The sequence below is a fragment of the Papio anubis genome, chromosome 8, assembly GCF_008728515.1.
Source record: "Papio anubis isolate 15944 chromosome 8, Panubis1.0, whole genome shotgun sequence".
NCBI lineage: Eukaryota > Metazoa > Chordata > Mammalia > Primates > Cercopithecidae > Papio > Papio anubis.
In genome coordinates, this window is record NC_044983.1 from 14843249 (window position 1) to 14864270 (window position 21022).

The 21022-nt window shown below is 38.2% G+C and overlaps 1 long non-coding RNA gene across 5 annotated transcripts in view; it reads right to left on the reverse strand.

Annotated features, from left to right (window-relative positions):
- Positions 1-3327: 3327 nt before the first annotated feature.
- Positions 3328-21022, reverse strand: part of LOC103886655 — a 34766-nt gene continuing 17071 nt past the window's right edge. Inside the window, exons 3-5 of one of the 5 annotated variants that reach the window (XR_002523712.2) lie at positions 17828-18995; positions 4911-5172; positions 3328-3414 (exon numbers count right to left, since the gene is read on the reverse strand). This is a non-coding gene — a long non-coding RNA (uncharacterized LOC103886655). Of the gene's footprint in view, positions 3415-4713; positions 5173-17067; positions 18996-21022 lie in introns of those variants that run through there. The other 4 variants (XR_002523713.2, XR_002523714.2, XR_002523710.2 and 1 more) reach the window with 4 other exon arrangements.

Below are 21022 nucleotides of genomic sequence, written 5' to 3' on the forward strand. Positions count from 1 at the left end.
AGTGAATATGAAGATAAGAAGGCCAAATTGTTAGCCACCACAAGGCTTGCTGTTATCATTTCACCACCATTGTTATATAAACGCAATTTTCATGCATTACGGAATGAAAACTTTAACACCTAGATAATGCCTCTATGGTGCATAATGAAAGTTCACAGGAATAGAAATTCATTTCAGTAGCTCACGTTTATATTTGCATCTCTTGTTGGCATGCCATAAATTATCTATTATGAAAAAGTGTTGGCATCTATACGAGATTAAGATAGGGTATGTTCTGTCATCCTAAAAGAGAGAAATTTCTGGTTCTTGATGTGAGCTTATGTTTTGCCTCTCATAACGTAGTTAACACATGAATGCAAAAGATCACATAACAGAATTCACTGTAAATAATAATTAGTGAAAAAAGTATTAAACATCTACTATTGACTACAACTGCAATCCAAAAGTCCATCCCTTGTTATACAAACAAAATTGTAACACAAAATGTTGAGAGCACCTGAACACTTCACCTGATAACCTTCACCTAATAGTGACAGTTCTCTCCTGTTGAAGAAAGCAAGTCTAATCCTGAACAAAACTGAGATATTGCAACTTGCAGACAATTCATGTTCAATTACCACTGAGTGTCATGATGTGTCTTCTCCAGGAGCAAAGAGTTCCCTTTACTTGACTCAGAGATCAATTTCCTATGCCAAATAGGAGAAGTAAAATTGTTCATGAAAGTATATTCACTGAACCGCTCATCTGATCTGAAAATGCATGTTCCTCTCTTGGTTTAAAAAGTAAAAGGCAAAGCAAATTTATTTTTGTGAAGTGACAACATTACGTGACATTTTAATAATTCTAATGCTAGCATCGAAGAAGCCTAATCAGTGTAGACCAATGCGTCATTAATGGTTTTATTCCGCCCTTCAGATCTTTCTGTCAATGCTATAGCATTTAGCCACATTTAGTTATTCAAATTTAAATCAGCTAAAATTAAATAAAATTTAAAACGTATTTCTTAGTCTCACTAGACATATTTCAAACACTCAGTAGCCACATGTGATAAGTGGCTACCTTAGGGGACTATGGAGGTACAGAACATTTCTATCATCGCAGAAAGTTCTATCGGACAGCATTAACTAAGGTACTCTGACATCATTACACTAGCAAACCAGAAAATGAAGGGAAGAGAAAAACATTGAAACTGCCATTTGCCTTAACCCATTGCTATGTTCTCATAGAAATGAGTTTGGTCCAGCAGTGTCTTTTGAATTGTTGGATGATAGAGCACCTTAATTTGAAACCCAATACCCCTGAGTGAACATGCAACCTTTCACTTGCCTATATAACTATGATGGGGAGAACTGGAAAAAAACATTTATTAAGTTTATGCTTAACATAATAATTCCCAAGCATCATATGTGCCCACAGGAGAAATAAAATCTGGCTGCCTGAAATTGATTCCTTCCTCCTATTTTTCAATTCTCCTTGACCCTAATATAATAGAAATCTTTACAATAAGCAGTGTTTCGGTCCCTAGGAGGAAAGCCCCCAATCCCTTTGCAGCCCAGGTATTTCGCTGCTAAATCCTGACTCTACCAGCTGGATGTTAAAGCAAGTTCAGAGAGCCTCCTCTCTTGGGTCTATTAATGAAGCAGAATTTTCCTTCTTTGACAGGCAAGGGCTAATTATTGTCCTTGAGTACAATAAATTCATTTGGTGCCCCCTGGAAAAAAAAAAAAAAAAAGCAAAATTCAAATTTAAAGGCAGCAGTTTCTGAATTAAATTTCACAGAATCTCAGATTGATTAATTTCCAACTCAAGTTGCTGAAGCAACAACTCTGTCCTCAGGCATAATCCGTGCTTTTTCAATATAGGGGTTATCGCAGTAGTAGAGGTATCAGCAAAACTAATGTTATGGAGGCTAAAACATAATGTTTTGTAATTATATATCTGCCTGTCAGAGGTGCCTTGGGTTGAACAGTCTCTTGATGATAGAAAATAGATTTGATGGCACACAAAAAAAGAGGAAAATATTCTTGCATGCACCTGCCTGATTGTTCTGGATAAGCTAAGCAGAAAACAACATATAGCCGTCTATCTTTTTTTTTCTTTTTTTTTGAGACTGAGTCTCACTCCATCATCCAGGCTGGGGTGCAGTGGCACGATCTCGGCTCACTGCAGCCTCTGCCTCACTGCAGCCTCTGCCTCCCAGGTTCAAGCCATTCTCCTGCCTCAGCCTCCTGAGTAGCTGGGACTACAAGCACATGCCACCATGCCTGGCTAGTAAAACAACACACAGCCATGTATCTTGACATGTAGGATTAGAAAATGACATTTCTTAAAAAATAATAATAATAATAAATAAAATAAAAAATAAAAAACTACACAAAAGCACTATTGTCTGAAATAAAAAGCCTCGTCAGATTTATTTTTCTGCTCATCTTTTTCCTATTTTTCCATCGTATGTCACTATCACCCAGTCATTTTTCACGGATTCTCTTTTTTTGACAGTCACTCATTTGCCCCTTTTTAGAGGCCAGGCAGCATCACAGCCAGAATCTGAAAATGCCAGGTCACAACGTGATTTCCAAAAAAAATAATTTCTCCCAATCTCCAAAGGTTCTATTCAAGATATTATCATGAATGTGTCAGCCATTTAAAAAAATAGATGAGGAAGAATTTCACAATAGTTCATCGTTTACTTTAGTTGAACTGGTGGGGGAACCATGGGGGATTTGAGTCATACTTTCTTTTAATATTTTCTTTTTTATTTTCCTGTGTTAACTCTTGTATCTGACATTTTTTAGTTATTTTTCTCTGCTTCCTTTTTCTAATTTAAAATTTGTTCTCATAGAATTAGGGGAGCTGGTCACTTTCGAAGGAAATCTTAGAATGCAGAGTTAATTTTACTACTTCACTTTCGCCGCAAAAAAAATCGTGAGCACATATTATAGGGTACATTTTTAAAAACAATTCCATTTTCTCCCTGAATATCATTTGCCTGGGCACCTTGAACGCAGTTCACTTGCCTATGGGAGTCTGCAGGTTGGTAGTTGACATGGTTTGGCTGTGCCCAACCCAAATCTCATCTTGAATTGTAGCTTCCTTAATTCTCATGTGTTGTGGGAGGGACCCAGTGGGAGATGAGTGAATCATGGGGGCAGTTTCCCCCATACTGTCCTTGTGATAGTAAGTCTCACGAGATCTGATGATTTTATAAGGGATTTCCGCTTTCTTTTGGCTCTCATTCTTTCTTGTCTGAGCCAGGTGCCTTTTGTCTTTCACCATGATTGTGAGGCCTCCCCAGCGATGTGGAACCGTGAGTCCATTAAACCTCTTTTTCTTTATAAGTTACCCAGTCTCAAGTATGTCTTCATCAGCAGCGTGAAAACGGACTAATACAGTAGTGAAGTGAGGTCTTTTCACCTAAGGGAAAATAGACATTGTATGACTCATCAGTTTCCTGTTATTTTAACCTTCACTAGGGTCATGAAAAAAACTCAGAGCAAGTTGTATTTCTTCTCTCCTATTTGCTCTGTCGTCTGTAGAATTTAGCTCAGGTAAAGAGGCACCTTCTTCTCATTAATCATTGTAAGTTAAGGAATAATTTTATCGCTGTGAATGTTTTGGGCCTCACTCCCATTTCAAAGTTGAAGATGTTAAGCTGACCCATTTTCTCATAAGATGTATGTTTCTGCATCTTCAACCAATATTCCTTAGTCTGCTAAAATACATTAGAAAGTAGGAAAGATAAATAGACTCACCTAGCTGTTTTGAGGTAGCAGATTGAACCATAAGGCATATAGAAGTTATAGTTTTATGTCTGCTTACACTATAATAAATAACTTCAAAAATAGACAAATTCTTTGCAAAATAAAATCGTAGGATAAGCCAGAAGGCTAGAAATACAAAATACTGAATGATCAAGTCAAAATAGGAACCTCACTTTGCTTAGTGACCAAACCTGATTCAGAATAAAGCAATTATGCAAGGCATAGGAACATCAGGTGAAAATGCCTCTAAATAAATATAATGCAGTATTTGTTTAGCAAATATTTGACATCTCAATATAATAGAACACAAATTAAAATGGCTTCATTACAGAAATTCTAGCCTTAAGTTTGCCTTTTTTAAGAAAAAAAAGAATAATTATATTCTATCTTTAACTAATCATAAACACCACAAGCAGGGTGTGTGTGTGTGTCTGTGTGTGTTATTCACTAATGTATGTCTGCCATATAGAAGGTGTACAATAAATAGCTGTTGAATATATTTTATAAAAGAGTTTCCTGTATATGATCTCATATGATTTCACCTGATCCAGCAGTCTTACTGTATAGACACTAGTCATATGTGTCAGCCTGTAGGCAGAGACTAAAGAGTACAGTACTCAGATAGTGTCACAGAGACAAGATAGAACTTAGACAGAAAATCAGGGAAAGGGTTTTTGGTGAAAAAGGCAGTGGTCAATGGGATCAATGCCTACTGCATGATAGACACCAAATCTGTCAGTATTTGTTGGATGGTGATGCCTTCTCCAAAGATTTGGTCAGACTCAATTCAGCCCCCTCCATTCACTACCACACCACCATATTTTATTTGATTTTTACTTATTTATTTTTATTTCTATTTTTTTAGACACAGGATCTTACTCTGTCACCCAGGTTGGAGTGCAGTGGCACCATCATAGCTCTCTGCCACCTCAAACTCCTAGGCTCAAGCCTCAGGCCTCCCAGAGTGTTGGGATTACAGGTGTGAGCCACCACTGTCAGCTCATATTTTTTTTTCTCAATAATTTTAACAACTGGAAGAAATTATATGATTCAGCTACACATTTACTTGTTTATTGTTCCTCCCATCCCACTAAAAGGTAACTTCCACGAACGAAGGGTCCTTGTCTGTTTCAGACCCTAAGGAAATACCTGATACCCAGTAGACACTCTGCAAGATTTCCATGAATAAACACATCAGTGGGTCAGCCATCTACTTGGAATTATTTGTCTGGATTATGTTTTGTTCAATTATTCTCTCTCTTTTCATACTTTACTTGAGAGGCACAACTGTTTGTTTTTGTTTGTGTAGTTGTGGCTTTTCTTTTTCTCTCTTTCCTCCGCTGTGATGTGGATTTCCTCCTTGGTGCACGGGTGAGGCACACTTGAAGATGTAGTAGGATCATGGTAGAATCTAAGAAAAAACAACCATGATTTGAATGGCTTAAGCTAGCTCTTCTCTAATATCTCAAAAAAGGAATGTTCTTTCTACCTTGTATTCATCTTCCTGTTTCCTCTAATCTCATTGGAGAGGTAACACCACAGGAGTCAAGAATAAGGAAATATGTGCCACATTTTCTTTATCCAGTCCAAGTCTTTGCTACTGTGAATAGTGCCCCAATAAACACATATGTGCACGTGTCTTTACAGAATGATATATAACCCTTTGGAAATATAGCCAGTAATGGGATGACTGGGTAAAATGGTATTTCTAGTTCTAGATCCTTGAGGAATCGCCACACTGTCTTCCACAATGGTTGAACTAATTTACACTCCCACCAACAGTGTAAAAGCGTTCCTATTTCTCCACACACACCTTGGAATACTATGCAGCCAAAAAAAAAGGATGAGTTCATGTCCTTTGCAGGGACATGGATGAACCTGGAGACTATCATTCTCAGCAAACTAACACAAGAACAGAAAACCAAACACCGCCATATTCTCGCTCATAAGTGGGAGTTGAACAATGAGAACCCACGGACACAGGAAGGGGAACATCACAAACCAGGGCCTGTCAGGGGATGGGGGACAAGGGGAGGGAGAGCATTAGGAGAAATACCTAATGTAGGGGATGGGTTGATGGGTGCAGCAAACCACCATGGCACATGTACACCTATGTTAAAAAAACTGGACATTCTGAACATGTACCCTAGAAGTTAAAGTAATTTAAAAAAAAAAAAAAAAAAGGTAAGGAAATAAGGAGGCCACCGGCTCTGCTTCTCATCTAAACCTTCAGTTAGGCAAGAAAATGACCTTTGGAGGCTCACATTCATTCTGTTCCTTCTGTTCACCAGAAGAAGAACAGCACAAGGTATTTTTTTTTTTTTTTTTTGAGTCAGAGTCTCGCTCTGTTGCCCAGGCTGCAGTGCAGTAGCACAATCTCAGCTCACTGCAACCTCCACCTCCCAGGTCCAAACAATTCTCCTGCCTCAGCCGCCTAAATAGCTGGGATTACGGGCACGTGCCACCATGCCCAACTATTTTGTGTATTTTTAGTAGAGACAGGATTTCACCATACTGGCCAGGCTGGTCTTGAACTCCTGATCTCAAGTGATCTGCCTGCCTTGGCTTCTCAAAGTACCAGGATTACAAGTGTGAGCCACCAGGCCCAGCCAACACAGGATAATGTGGTCAAATCCTTAGCAGGCGATAATAGCATGCACCTTTGCCCTAATTGTCCTTTGCATCACAGTTATTCCTTGGCAACCCAGGTGACAAAAAGCAGCTGGCAAGTTATTCAAATCTCTGCATTACACAGTCCCCTATCAAAACTAAAAGCATAGATATTACAGATGAGGAAATAGCTTCAGAGTAGTCATGAGACAGGACTGTTCTTCCTCCTACATCCTGTTTCAATTACTTTTCACTCACTGAGAATGTGAAAAATAAAATGAGTGTTTTAAGAAGCATGCTATATGAAATTATACATTTTGATTATTATTTATTGTTTGGTTGAGAGGCAAACTTTTAAGGTAAATTGATTTTAAGACAACCAGGCACTGCAAAAGACATAAACCAGCCTTAACATTTAAATAATAGGAACATCCTATGACCACCTCGACTCATTGATTTGTCATGTTCACTTATTGCTTCTTTTTCTCCTTCTAGGCAATTTTCTGGAAAGACTGTCCTCATTTTCTTCAATATGGCAGTAATCCTAAATCTTAACGCAATAAAAATAACCATTATAAATTCAAGGAAAGACTTGGAATTTTTTTTATAAAAACCTGACTATGTACTCTCATTCATGTCACTTAAAGAGATATTTGTACAGCTCCTGCTACTATTCAAAGTAGCTACAGCTCTAATTCAAGTAATACCCTTTCTTCTTCAATTCCGCATAGTTCCTCACCCCTGTGGCTCAGCACTTTGTTCAGTATTTGTGACTGGATTACTGGTCTTTCCCCAACAACTACTATTTTTCTTCCATTTCTGGGTTTCTTGTCTTCTCACGTTATGAGAGCCATACTTTTGTACTTACCTTTTGCACTTTCAAGAACATTCAGTCTTTAAAAGCAAGAACACTGTCTTAGCTACCTTTTGATCTCCAACAGTGCATTGTCTTTATAGATGGAAGCAATGGTGAATATGCAACGATTATCCTTTCCTCTTTGCTCTACTCATCCCCAATAACTTAATATGTTTGTGATAATTAGATTTGCATTGAAAATGGAAATTTAAAGAAACCTTTAGGCTAATAACGGACATTGTCCTCTAATTGGACATTAGCTGTAACAAGTCTAAGCTAGATCCTAAGGAATTAACCAAACACCCTGAGCACTTTCATCTTCAATCCCATTACATTTAAATGGGTATCTAGGTCTTTTGAAATTTTAATCACCTAGAAAGTTGCTGTTAGTATCCTAGAGCCTGCTGGGTGAAATTATTTTCCCATAGCATTTGTTCTGCAAGTCCTAGACACTCTTGGAGAAATAGCACCACATAACCTTCTCTTTCCTTACAGTCAAAAGTGGTAAAATCTCTAAAGAGATGACTCAAAGACTGGTCATGGAACCCTATCAGTAAATACAGTAATCACATGAGTTTGTCAAGATGAAAAATTGGCTCCTTATGTGAAACCAAACAGCTTTCTTTTTTCTATCTCACCATTCCAGGCGAAAAAGAGAATGATAGCTTTGTACAGGGTGGGTAGACAGGCTCTTGTTCTGGGTTCTGATATATAGGCTTAAAATTTAAGGAGGGGAATTTAGTTTTGGCAGGAAAAAGTTCTCAACCGTAAAAGTTATTTGACACAGGAATATAATATAAAAGAAAATCACAAGTTGCTTCCATAGGATTTTAGATTTTTAAAAGTTGTAGTGAATTCTCTGAGGGCTACCTAGGAGCAAAGAAATATCATCTTAAGGAGGAGACCTGTGATTCTATAAATGTATTTAAATATAATGAAGAGTCTGCTAACATCAGTGATTTTCAAAGAGTGGAACAAATAATTGGAAAAGTAAAGAATATCATTCTAAAGGTTTGAACACAAAAAGATGCGGACTTCAATCTGATACGGTTTTTAAAGTAAATTCAGTATTCAAAAATGTAATCCCAAACATAAGTATCTCTGGAGTCAACAATATCAATTCACACTTTATACTCACAGAATACCTGGCACTAAGTAAAACATTCCCAAAATAAAGTGCTTGCCCTCTCTGGATTCACATTCTGCACAGGATGGTACAACCTGAATATTACAAAGAGTCAGTCTGAATCCACTTTAAAGTTTGAATTATAAATCAGGTGTAAAGTCAGAATTATACAACTTTGGGGGAGACACACGGGTCACCACGGTTTTAAAGTCAGAACTATACAACTTCTGGGGAGAAATGTTGGTCACTATCTCATAAAACTCACATTCTTTTTTTTCTTATTTTTGTTTTTTAAATAGTTGTCTTCTTTTTAAGAAGAAAAAAACACCATACACTAATTAACTTTCTCAATGTCTGTCATGGCCATGTTTTAAGAGACGGAGAAAAAACAATCCAAATCATTTAGTGTACCACAAGCGAATTAATCCACCTTTCTCAGAGATAGTTGGGATATTTTCATCCCAGTGTTACTAATCAACGACAAGGCCTACACTGGAGAGGAAAGACTCCAATTTAAATGCAAGAGCATGTGAAGCTCTTCTTTTTTATTATTATTTCAAGTAAATTGTTTCATTAAAAACCTCAGGAAGGAGATGGCTTCCTGGGCTTGTACAGAGAAAAGTGCCAGGGACAGATAACTAAGTCAGCAGAGCCCAAATTAACTTGCTTCATTATCTCATCCACTCACCTACACAGAAGAATCTGCCTTTCTGCATCTCTCCCTTCCTCCGCACTCTCTCCCCATGCCATTGCTTCCCATCCGGGAGAAAAGACTAGAGAACAAGTTTCAGTTCACTCTCTCCGAACACTTCCCTGGAGACTGCTCTCACTTTGACAATTATGCACTTCAAATGTGATGCAGCAGCAGCTGCCGGGCATCACGTCGGGGCACTATTTAAATATTACGCCTACCAGCTGTGTTTTCTTAAATAGTATCTTTAAACGTCAGTGGCTGTGTTTGTGACAGGCTCTACAAGGTATGGAATATGCACTGCAAAATCATTTTCTCCTCTAGAGGTTTAATAGTTCCAAAAATGACTTTACATCAGTAAGAAAAGTTTGCCTTTCTTCAACGCTCCCCCCATGTATAACTGAGTTAATGAGTGTTCCTTGCTTGCAGCTATCTTTCCAAAGGCAGGCGCCAAATAGGAAAAAAACATTCATCAGTGAAACTTTAAGTAACAGAATAAGTCAATGCATTGAAACCTCGGTGACGGGTTCTGGATGACTGAAGTTGAACAAGAGTCGCAGTCAGGGCTGGGGGCCATTATGATAACTATAAATAGAAGTAAGGTTAGCGCTAATGGCTCTTTGATCATTTTTCAGTCTATAGCTCACAAACTCCTGTCATTAAAAATTCTAAGAACTACTATGCAATTGAGCAGGCAATGAACTTTTTTTAATACCCAGTTTTTTGTAGAACGTGTATCTGAACCACTCTTTTCAGGTAATTCTGGAAACTATACCCCCAAAAAAATGTAAAACCAAAATTAGAAAATATTATCACAAAATAGTGGCTCACGTACAGGATTCTCTGAATCCAAATGATCCCAAACCACATCACAAAACAGTCAAATTAGTGTAAAAATTTCTGTAGGAAGACAGACTGGTATCTCCACACTGTAATAGAGAGAGTGACTCATTCCCTTAAAGGTAAGCTTGCATCCTGCTACATTTTTCAAATGCTATAAAGCTAACTTATCTCTCGTCCATATTGTCTCCAAAAGTAACAGTCATGGTAGCAATACTGCAGATAAGCAAGAATAGGACAATTGAACAAGACCAGGGGCCAGTTTTGTCACCTGTTATCTAGAATTGGTCTGACTTTGACATATTTAATTCTCATTCTACCACATCTTTTAATTTCTAGGTCTACTGTCTCCTCTACTTTCTTGGATCCTTTTCAAACCCATCCTGCCTTCATGTTCTATACTAATTACTTAGATTCTATCATCCATCACGCATCACTTTGTTCACACTTTGTCAATATTTCCAACTTTTTTGAGCCAGTGTTCTTCCTTCTCTCCTAAGTTTCTATTAATTGTTAAATTAATAAGAGATACTAGAACAAGCTAGTGATTACTTAAAGCATGAATATTTCATGTTTATTCAAGCTTTCCATAACCCTTGTGCAGAACACACTTTAGCCAGTCCAGAATTTTGCAATTCTTCTGTACACTGAGAATATATATTTGCATTTTCACCTCTTTTTTTTTTCAATTTTTTCTTTGTTGGCAGTTAAAGATTAATTTTTATCTTGTTTGTTCTAATAGCCTTGTGCATTTGATGTTGGTGGCTAATAAATTCATAATGCTAATGATCTTAGACATATCTAAGTATCTTTCGGTCTTCAAAGTGCTATGAACTGAACTTCCAACACGGCTAAGTGTGTAGGATACACCCTCAGGCTCTGACAGCTCTGCCTAAGGACATTCCAAACATCATCACACAACTGAGAACGCTTGTGCTCAGTGTCTTGGGAGTTCTTAAGCAGATTCAGCTGAACCTTATAATATTTAAGTGACACCCAAAAAGACCATAATTCCGCTACAGGAAGTGGGAATGCCAACAATTGTAAATTGGCAACATAGAGCGGAAAAGGACAGCTGAGTTTTTGCGAATGCAAGGCAGAAGCAGTAGAGGGTTGACTGACACTAAGAAGATTATCTCTGGATTTTCAATGCAGCAGGCAAATGAATATTGCAGATAAACACACTATCAAGTTTATTCTCACAACCCTGATATTGACTTTAATCCTGACCTTGGAATGGCTTCTCTGTACACACAAAGCCCGTTTGAAATGACTTTTTTTTTTAAGGTGAAACAATAATTTATCTAGCGATGAACTTTTATTTGGATGTTTACAGCAGGCCAGCCAACTAAGTGCTTTACATACATCTTGTCTGATTTAATCCTTACAACAACATGATGAGCTCACTATGAACTCCCACAATTTACAGATCGGGAAACTGAGGCTTGGTGCAGAATCAACCCAATATCAGGGCCTGAGCAATTATATCCCATTCCTAGACTGCACCCCAGTAGTTTGTGTTTCAGTATTCTAGCTTCCTATTAGTTAACAATCTGGACAATTACTGATAATTATTTAAAAAACAAGGACTGATAATTATAAAAAGCACGTACTAAAAATAGTGAAGAGCAAATGACAGTGGGTAATTGACCGGATTCAGGGTATAAGAAAAAAGAAGCACAATTCACCGCAAGTTCTAGCCTTCTGAAAAGCAGGCCACTGACTATGTAGTGATCTTTACCACCTTGAAACTTCCTTTAGCCAGAAATTAAAGGTCTTTGTCTCCAGTCTTCTTTAGAGCCAGGCATTCTTATCCTTAACTACTCTAGGGGCTTTTTTAAGGACACATGTATGTTAACTGGTCTGTTACGTTTTCTAGGAAGTGGAACACATTAATAAAGTGAAGGAATTAATTCACCTACTCCAGATCATTACTATCTCTTTTCTTTTCTTTCTTTTTTTCTTGACATGGAGTCTCACTCTGTTGTCCAGGCTGGAGTGTAATGGCGCATTATCGGCTCACAGCAACCTCTGCCTCCGAGGTTCAGGCAATTCTCCTGCCTCAGCCTCCCGAGCAGCTGGGATTACAGGCATGTGCATCAAGCCCAGCTAATATTTGTATTTTTAGTAGACACGGGGTTTCACCACAGTGGCTAGGCTGGTCTGGAACTCCTGACCTCAAGTGACCCCCTGCCTCGGCCTCCTAAAGTGCTGGGATTACAGGCATGAGTCACCGTGCCCATCCATCTCTTTTCAATTAATAGAGACACACATACAAAGATTTCTGGGAAGAGACGTTTTACACCACTTATTCAAGTCCTAGATCTGTTGCTATCACTTCAGTAAAGCTCTCTTGCCAAGGTGACCTTATGGTTAGTTTTAGTTCTTATCTTATTCTCTACAGTATTCTCCATTCGACATCTTTCTCCATTTGAAATAGTCCCTTTCTTTGGATATGAGTGCATTATACTCTCCTCCTTTCCTCGTTCTCTTTCACAGTTCCCTCTGTGAGCGACTTTTCTTTTACTGATCCATCAAGTTTTGGAGTTCCTTGGGGCTCTGTTCCAAGCGTCTTCTCTTCACACCTACATATTCAGTCTGGGCACCTTACCCACTCACGTAGTTTGTTTCCATATTTATGCAGACAACCCTGAAATCTCTATCTTCAGCTCAGAATTCTGTACAGAAGTTCAGGTCTATATATCAAAATGTATACCAGCTCTCTTAGACACCCTGCAGACACCTTAAATTCCATAATTCTCAAAATCGAGTTGTCTTTCTCCAACTGAAAAACCTGTTCATTTTCTGTATGTCAGTAACCTGGTGTCATAGTCCTCATCCCCCATGTCTTATCAACCACCATCTTCTGTGTATTCTACGTCTGAAGCAGATCACTACCCTCTGTCCTCACTAGCACTCATTTAATGCCAGATGCCATCTCTCCTCTGGACGATACAACCAACTGCAGAAGGTCTTCAGGCTTCTTGGTCCCATGGACAGGATCTGCCATGTCGCCCAGGCTGGTCTCAAACTCCTGACCACAAGCAATCCTCCCACCTCTGCCTCCCACAGCACTGGGATTATAGGCATAAGCCTCCTCACCTGGCCTCACTATACTATTAATAACCTCAAATTTGCATGCTGCTCTTTAATGCTATTAATAGAATGGCTTGTACTTGGTGTCTTCTCAGAAGGCTCTTTTTCTACTTCTTAGAAATAGAATAACAAATTCTACGTAGCCTTCAAGTTTCAACTTAGATGCTACATCCATAGAAAAGTTTCTTCGAACTCCAGGAACTGGCTAGCCTGCCCCCGCTGTGTGCTGCCAACATTCCTAATACTTCTTCCTGTCCATGTAGTACTGTAATTGGTTAGTGCTACATGAATGAGACGAGTGAATGAGATCATGCTAGTGCCAAAAATTTTCGATATTTAAAGTACTTAAGACACAGAAGTGATTAGAAGATATGGTGTATAGGGGACTAATAATGAAGCTGCATTTAAATATAATAGGCACAGTGTTTATGCCTCTATTTATTGTTTATTTGGTATGCATTTGGAGGGGTTCATTATTACTATGAGAGTAAATTGGGTCCATGAGGGTCTAAAATTTCTCAGAAGCCACCTGTTACTATCACTAATGAACTAAGCCAGTGGTTTGCAAACATTTTTTATTTAAGCTTCTATCAGTAAATAATATGAATATGTACCTTTAATGTGTGGATTTTATAATTTATAGATTATACACATGTACTTATATACAATATACCTTCTAAACATTCTCAGAAACAGAAATTTTAAAAAAATTTAAGATAAATGGAGATTCTAAATCTTTCAATACCTTGGTTGATCATCTATTGATTTCTGTTTAAAGATCATCTCTACAAATGGTTTTTCATTTTTGTGGGTACATGGTAGGTGTATATATTTATGGGGTACATGAGATATCCTGGTACAAGCATGCAACGCATAATAATCACATCAGGGTAAATGGGGTACCCATCCCCTCAAGCATTTGTCTTTTGTGTTACAATCCAACTGTACTCTTTTAGTTATTTTTAAAGTACAATTAAATTATTACTGACTGTAGTCACCCTGGTGTGCTGTCAAATACTAGGTCTTATTCATTAAAAATGGGTTTTGAGGACAGGAACTGTACTAGGTTGGTTAGCTGCTATAACAACATCAGGGCTGCGTCTAGGACAGAGCCCAGGACATCGTAAGCACCCAGTAGTTACCAAGAGATTGAAAGACAGAAGGTTTGGGCTAAAAAGTAGAGTAGCTTATGGAATGCGGTCTAACCACCAATGGGATGCATGAACACTCACAAGGTAATTCCTTCAAAGAAAATTTCTCGAAAACATATAAGAAAAAGTGCTTGCTCGCCAAGATGGAAAGGACAAATAACCATACGTAGACAAACACTCCATCATTTCCTTTTAAATGTAAGCAGCTTTTTGATTGGTTTTGTAAAACTAATTTCAAACATTTTCAATGACTCTCAAAACAGTTGTGACTATTAATAAGGCTTGAGGCCGGGCGCGGTGGCTCAAGCCTGTAATCCCAGCACTTTGGGAGGCCGAGACGGGCGGATCACGAGGTCAGGAGATCGAGACCATCCTGGCTGACACGGTGAAACCCCGTCTCTACTAAAAAAATACAAAAAACTAGCCGGGCGAGGTGGCGGGCGCCTGTAGTCCCAGCTACTCGGGAGGCTGAGGCAGGAGAATGGCGTGAACCCGGGAGGCGGAGCTTGCAGTGAGCTGAGATCCGGCCACTGCACTCCAGCCTGGGCGACAGAGCGAGACTCCGTCTCAAAAAAAAAAAAAAAAAAAAAAAAAAAAAAATAAGGCTTGAGGGAGAGAGATTAGAATAGATTCATCTCCATAAGCAAAATTATCACTATATTTGTGAATACTATTTTACTTCAAATATTTTCCTTGAAGATTTCTATCTCAAGTGGTTTTTAGAACTAAGCTTGCCAAAATTCTGCACCTGTGATGTCAGAAAATATAATCCATTGTTCAGGCCAGATAAGGGCAAAGGACAATTTCAAAGACATACTGAAAATGGTGGCCAAGCTCGTCAGAAGATAGCTGGAAAAAGAAAAAAATAAATTCTTGCCAGCCACAGTGGCTCATGACTGTACTCTCAGCACTTTGGGAGGCCAAGGCGAGAGAATCGTTTGAGGTCAGGAGTTCAAGACCAGCCTGGGCAACATAGCAAGACCCTGTCTTTCAAAAAAAAAAAACTTTTAAAATTATCTGGGCATGGTAGCATGCACCTGTAGTCCCAGCTACTTGGAAGAATGAGGCAGGAGGACCATTAGAGGCCAGGAGTTCCAGGCTGCAGTGAGTCATCATCATGCCACTGCACTGCAACCTGGGTGACAGAGTGAGACCCTGCCTCTAAAAGAAATAGTAATTATTTTTTGTGTGCATCTCACCTCCCAAAAATAATATTTAATTGCTCAAGATAAGCAAACAACACAGTGTTCATGTGCCTTGAGAGAAAGGACTGTAACTAATAGAGTCTCGTCAAGTTCAGAGAGTGGTAGATTGCGTGAGTTAAAGGAATTTTTACAGGTCACAGGCAAACACAGGTGCTATAGCTTGGATTCTGATGCTTTGATTTAGACGCATTTTTCTGTTTTTCTCAAGGTGACAGAAACGAAAGTCATGCATTCCTACTCTTTTCTGATTCTTGAAGACACAAGGTGGCCTGGCCTGGGAAGCTGAAATATCTGATGAGTTTGATTTCTTCCCTACAAAATGTTCATGAAACATTTGATCTTCAGATTCATTCTATTCATTTTTAATAACTTTAAACATACAATAAGTTCTAGGTGTACAATTCATTGGCTGCTAGGAAGTGTACAGAGTTGTGCAACCGTTACTACAATCCAATTTTAAAACAGCTCCCAGGTACTCCTTAGAACCACTCCAACTCCCAGGTTACCATTAATCTACTTTCTGTCACTATCAATTTCCCTTTTCTGGACTTTTCCTTTAAATGGAATTCTACAATATGTGGTCTCTTGTGTCTGGCTGATTCTACTTAGCACCACGTTTTTGAGATTCATAGATGTTGTAGCGTGTGCCAGTACTCCATGCCTTTCCATTGGCCAATAGTATTGTGTTATGTGGTTATACCATTTTTTATTTATCTACTCACCAACTGATGGACATTTGAGTTCTTTCCATTTTCTAGCTAATATAAATAAAACTGTGAATGAACATTTACATATAAGTTTTTGTGTGAATATATAATTTTATTTTTCTTAGGCAGGTAACTAGAATTGAAATTGCTGGGTCCTATGGTATATTTACATTTAACATTTTAAGAAACAGCCAAACTTTTCCCAAGCAGCTACACCACCATTCTACCTTAAACTTTAAATTTCTTGAGTACCAGGTAAAGGACAATCATGGTGCTTTGAAAAAGACTACATTTGCTAATCAAATTAGAACATAAACCTCTGCTAGCTCTTAGCTCTTACCAGTTAATATACTTCCATCATTCTATTATTTCATATTATCCCATCTATTGCTAAAGTGATATAATTTGATAAGCAAAATTGATCTATAGAGACACCAAAATTAAATGGTAGTTACTTGGAACTATTTGGAGATTCAAATTCAAATGGGCCATTAAAAGTTACTTTTCTATTTTTTGTAAATCTTCTTTAAAAAACCCAGAAGCCTTCATATCACTCCTTCGTTTCTTCTGAAAAGTTCCATCAACATGGTGAAGAGATCGAGACTAATAAGTACAATTATATGACACAGAGATCCTTCAGTAAGCCATCTCTGTAAACAGGCAGAAGGGAGTCCTTCCATTTAGTCTTTAGAACAGTGACATTTCTGTGAAAAACAGTATTTTATGTGAGACTGTTGCTTGAGTAGTCCATGAAGGATAAAGAAACAAGGAAACTAAACACTGTTCACAGATCAACAGATGTCTTTCCTCCTCAAGTGAATTCTGCATTGTCAAACTCAGCAGAGCCAAGATATAACCATGACGTTAAACAGAGTTCTTAATACCAGGACTGAAACGTTCAGCTTTTCACAGAGAGAGAAATCTAAATTTCACTTGTATTTTTTAAAAGAAAATCTACATTGAATGGAAGAGCAAGGCCTCCCCCTAGTGGATAGTTCAAAAATTTTGTTGTTTTTTTTTTTTACAGTCTCACTTGGCATTCATATGGTAAAATGTCATCATGGATATAGAGAGTGAAGGACAAAACAGCAATGTCGAGAATTAGCTCTCACTTACTAACGAAGCCCGTTAAAACTTGAAAGTAATTCCACAATCTTTCAGGGAGACAGGGAAAGGTACAGTCACCAATAATACATTTAGAAATAAATGTAGGCAATAAAAGTGAGAGGAGGCAAACTTTTAAAGATATGAAGAACATTTAGCTAGATGATGAAAAATTTGTGTGTATAAAAAATCCTCAAGACCACATGAATTACCATATCGATGTTCCTCAGTTTCAGGCAATCAATGGAGTTATTTTCCACCATCAGCTCTGTAGATAGCACAGATTTTTCCTTCTTTTCTTTTTCTTTTTTTTTTTTTTTTTTTTTTTTTTTTTTTTGACACACTCTTGCTCTGTTGCCCAGTCTAGAGTGAGCACAGTGGTGTGACTCTAGTTCACTGCAGCCTCGAGTTCCCGGGCTCAAGTAATCCTCCTGCCTCAGCCCATCAGAGTGCTGGTATTACAGATGTGAACCACTGCAGCCAGCCAAGTGTGCTTTTAAATCACGTCACTTTCAAAAGCAATTATAGGACTCTTATAACCATAGATAATAATTTCCAAATTGTATGGCTACTATAAGTTGATTAAAAGTCAAAATTTATGCTAACAAAACAAAATTTATGCTAACAAAACAAAATTTACGTTAACAAAACAAAATTTATGCTAACATTTGAGGACTCACTGTGTTCTAGGCACTGGTAAAGGCTTGATATAAATTATCTTCTATAATCCCCAAAACAATCCTATTCTTCTCCCTTGGTAAAAAAGAAGACATTGCGCCTTCACCACAGAAATAGCAGAGCTGGAATTTGTGCCAGGAAGTCAGACTCCACAGGCCATGTTCTTAAGCTCTGAATGAAAACAGAAAAAAACACAATATAAAGTGAACGCACAGTGAGAAATTTTTACATTTTACATTGTGCTGTTTTTCAGGAGAAAGTGCATGCTGTTCTAATTTATATTATTTATTTGCTAATTTTCAAGAAATTTCAAACTTCCCAATTCAGTGTTAGAATGGAAATGGGAATCAGAAGCTCTGAGCTCTTTTTCTGTCTCTACCGCCCCTTTGACATCAGACCAGTTTTTAACCTTTCTAATAAAATGACCTGTATCCTTGTGATATGGTTTGGCCCTGTATCCCCACCCAAATCGCATCTTGCATCTCCCATAATTCCCATGTGTTGTGGGAGGAACCCTGTGGGAGATAATTGAATCATGTGGGTGGGTCTTTGCCATGCTGTTCTCATGATAGGGAATAAGTCTCACGAGATCTGATGGCTTTAAAAACGGGAATTTCTCTGCGCAATCGCTCTTGTCTTGTCTGCCACCATGTAAGACGTGCCTCTCACCTTCCACCCTGATTATGAGGGCTCTCCAGCCATGTGGAACTCTAAGTCCATTAAACCTCTTTCTTTTGTAAAGTGCCCAGCCTGGGGTATGTCTTTACCAGCAGTGTGAAAACGGACCTTGTCTAGTGCTCTTGGCATTGAAGCCTTATGGTGTCCTACTGAAGTCAGTGGGGATACAATAGGTCATCCCTAAGTGGGTATGTTCCTCCTGCCCACTGCAAGGCAACCATAACAGAGTATAAAACATGAGCCCAAACCTCCATGTATAAAAGAAACGCACTTGAGAGAGCATGAAGATCATTTGGTTCAACATCCCTGTGGCTCTATTTCCTTTACCGTATAATATCGTTGACTAGGACTCAGTGTTTCCCCACAGCGGTGCTTTTAGCCTTTGACGCAATTCATGGTTGTTGAGGATTATCCCATGAATGGAAGACAGTTAACATCTTGGGCCCCACCTTCAAAATGCTACTAGAGCACTGCACAGTTTCAAACACATCCCTAGGAAAAAACAGTAAAACCCTTTGTCAAAAACCTTGCCAAAATTCCTAGAATCTTTATCTCGCACTTAGCCCAGAGAAGAAACATCTTAGTCAGAAATAGAGAAACATCATGGAAGACAAAAAACGCATAGGCGCTTTGAGTCCACCAGTCAACAGCATATACCGATTGCTGGTGGGGTTCCCTGTATCCAGCGAGGAAGACAGAAGACAAAGCCAAGAAAGGTACATGAAATGTGTGGTAGTGGTTCCTGTTGCGATCATGCAGAGTTAGAGATTGGCATTCGAAACATAGAACTAGGATTTATGGTCCTCAACATGAAAATAATCGTTGATTCGACACAGAAAAATACAACACAGGATTGATGGCCACAATGTGTATATGTATTGTGTGTGTAAAGGGTAGACTATTTCAGACGCCCTGTGTTAACCAAAAACTAAAATTCTTTTCTTTTTCTATAACTCAACCTCAATTTCAATACACTATTTCACATAATAACAAAAATTCGGTCTAATCATTCAAAGCAAACTCCAAGGTTTTCTCGGTGATTTCTTATGTAATCTCAATATTCTCTTTCATTCCTTTTCCATTTGTGGAGGTGAGAGGCTAATAATAGTAATAATTATAACAATAGCTAAAATATTAAGCTACTATTAACTACTTAAGGTGCAATCCCTCCCTCCCGCCACTCCCTGCTTTCTCATCCCCAGACAACTGATCTTCTTTCCATCGTGATAGATTAGTCTGCATTTTTATATATAATTTTATATAAATTGAATACCATATGTACTCTTTTTGTTTGGCTTCATTCACTCAACATAATTGTTTTGAGATTCATTCACATTGTTGCTTGTATCAATAATTCATTCCTTTTTATTGTATGAATATACCTCAATCCATTCAACGGGTAATGGAAATTTTGGTTGTTTCCAGTTTGTAACCATCACAAATAGAGTCTCTGCGAACATTAAGGTACAAGCTTTTTGGTGGACATACGTTTCCACTTTCCTTCTACTCTTCTTAGGAGTGGAATGGAGGGGTCATAGGTAGGTGTACATACATCTTTTTAAGAAAATGCCAAACTGTTTCCCAAAGTGCTTTTATTATTTTACGTTCCCACCAGTAATGTATTAAGAGTTACAGTCCCTCCAGCAAACTAACAAGGAACACAAAACCAAACACCACATGTTCTCACTCATAGGTGGGAGGTGAACAATGAGAACACATGGACACAGGGAGCGGTATATCACACACCGGGGCCTGTCAGGGGTTTGGGGTCAAGGAGAGGGAGAGCATTAGGACAAATACTTAATGCATACGGGGCTTAAAACTTAGATGATGGGTTTACAGGTGCAGCAAACCACCATGGCACATGTATACCTGTGTAACAAACCTACAGGTTCTGCACGTGTATCCCAGAACTTAAAGTAAAATTAAAAATAAAAAAAGAGTTTACAGCCCCCCAATATGTAATATGCTCAGACTTTTAAAATTTCAGTCATTTCAGTGGGTGAGTAGTGATAACTCATTGTGGTGTAATTTTCATTTCCCTAGTGACTAATGATCTTAAGCCTCTTTTGATGTGTTTATTTATCATCTGTATAACTCCTTTGATAAAACATCTGTTTGGATATCTTGCCCATTTTCTACTATGCTATTTCTTTTTATTAGAAGACATTTTTATGTTCTAATTACAAGTTATTTATCAGATTCATGTTTGCATTATTTTTCCTGGTTTACTTGCTTAACAGAATAAAATGTTTTAGTTGGTAATGCACAATATTGATTATTTTTCTCTTATGAATTGTGTTTTTGGTGTTGTATTTAAGAAATCTTTTCCAAGGCCAAGACCACTAAAGTTTTCTCCTATGTTATCCTCTAGAAGTCCTGTACTTTTTGCATTTTTTTTTTCTTTTTTTTTTTTTGAGACACAGTCTTGCTCTGTCACCCAGGTTGGAGTGCAATGGCAAGATCTTGGCTCACTGCAACCTCCGCCTCCCGGGTTCAAGCAATTCTCCTGCCTCAGC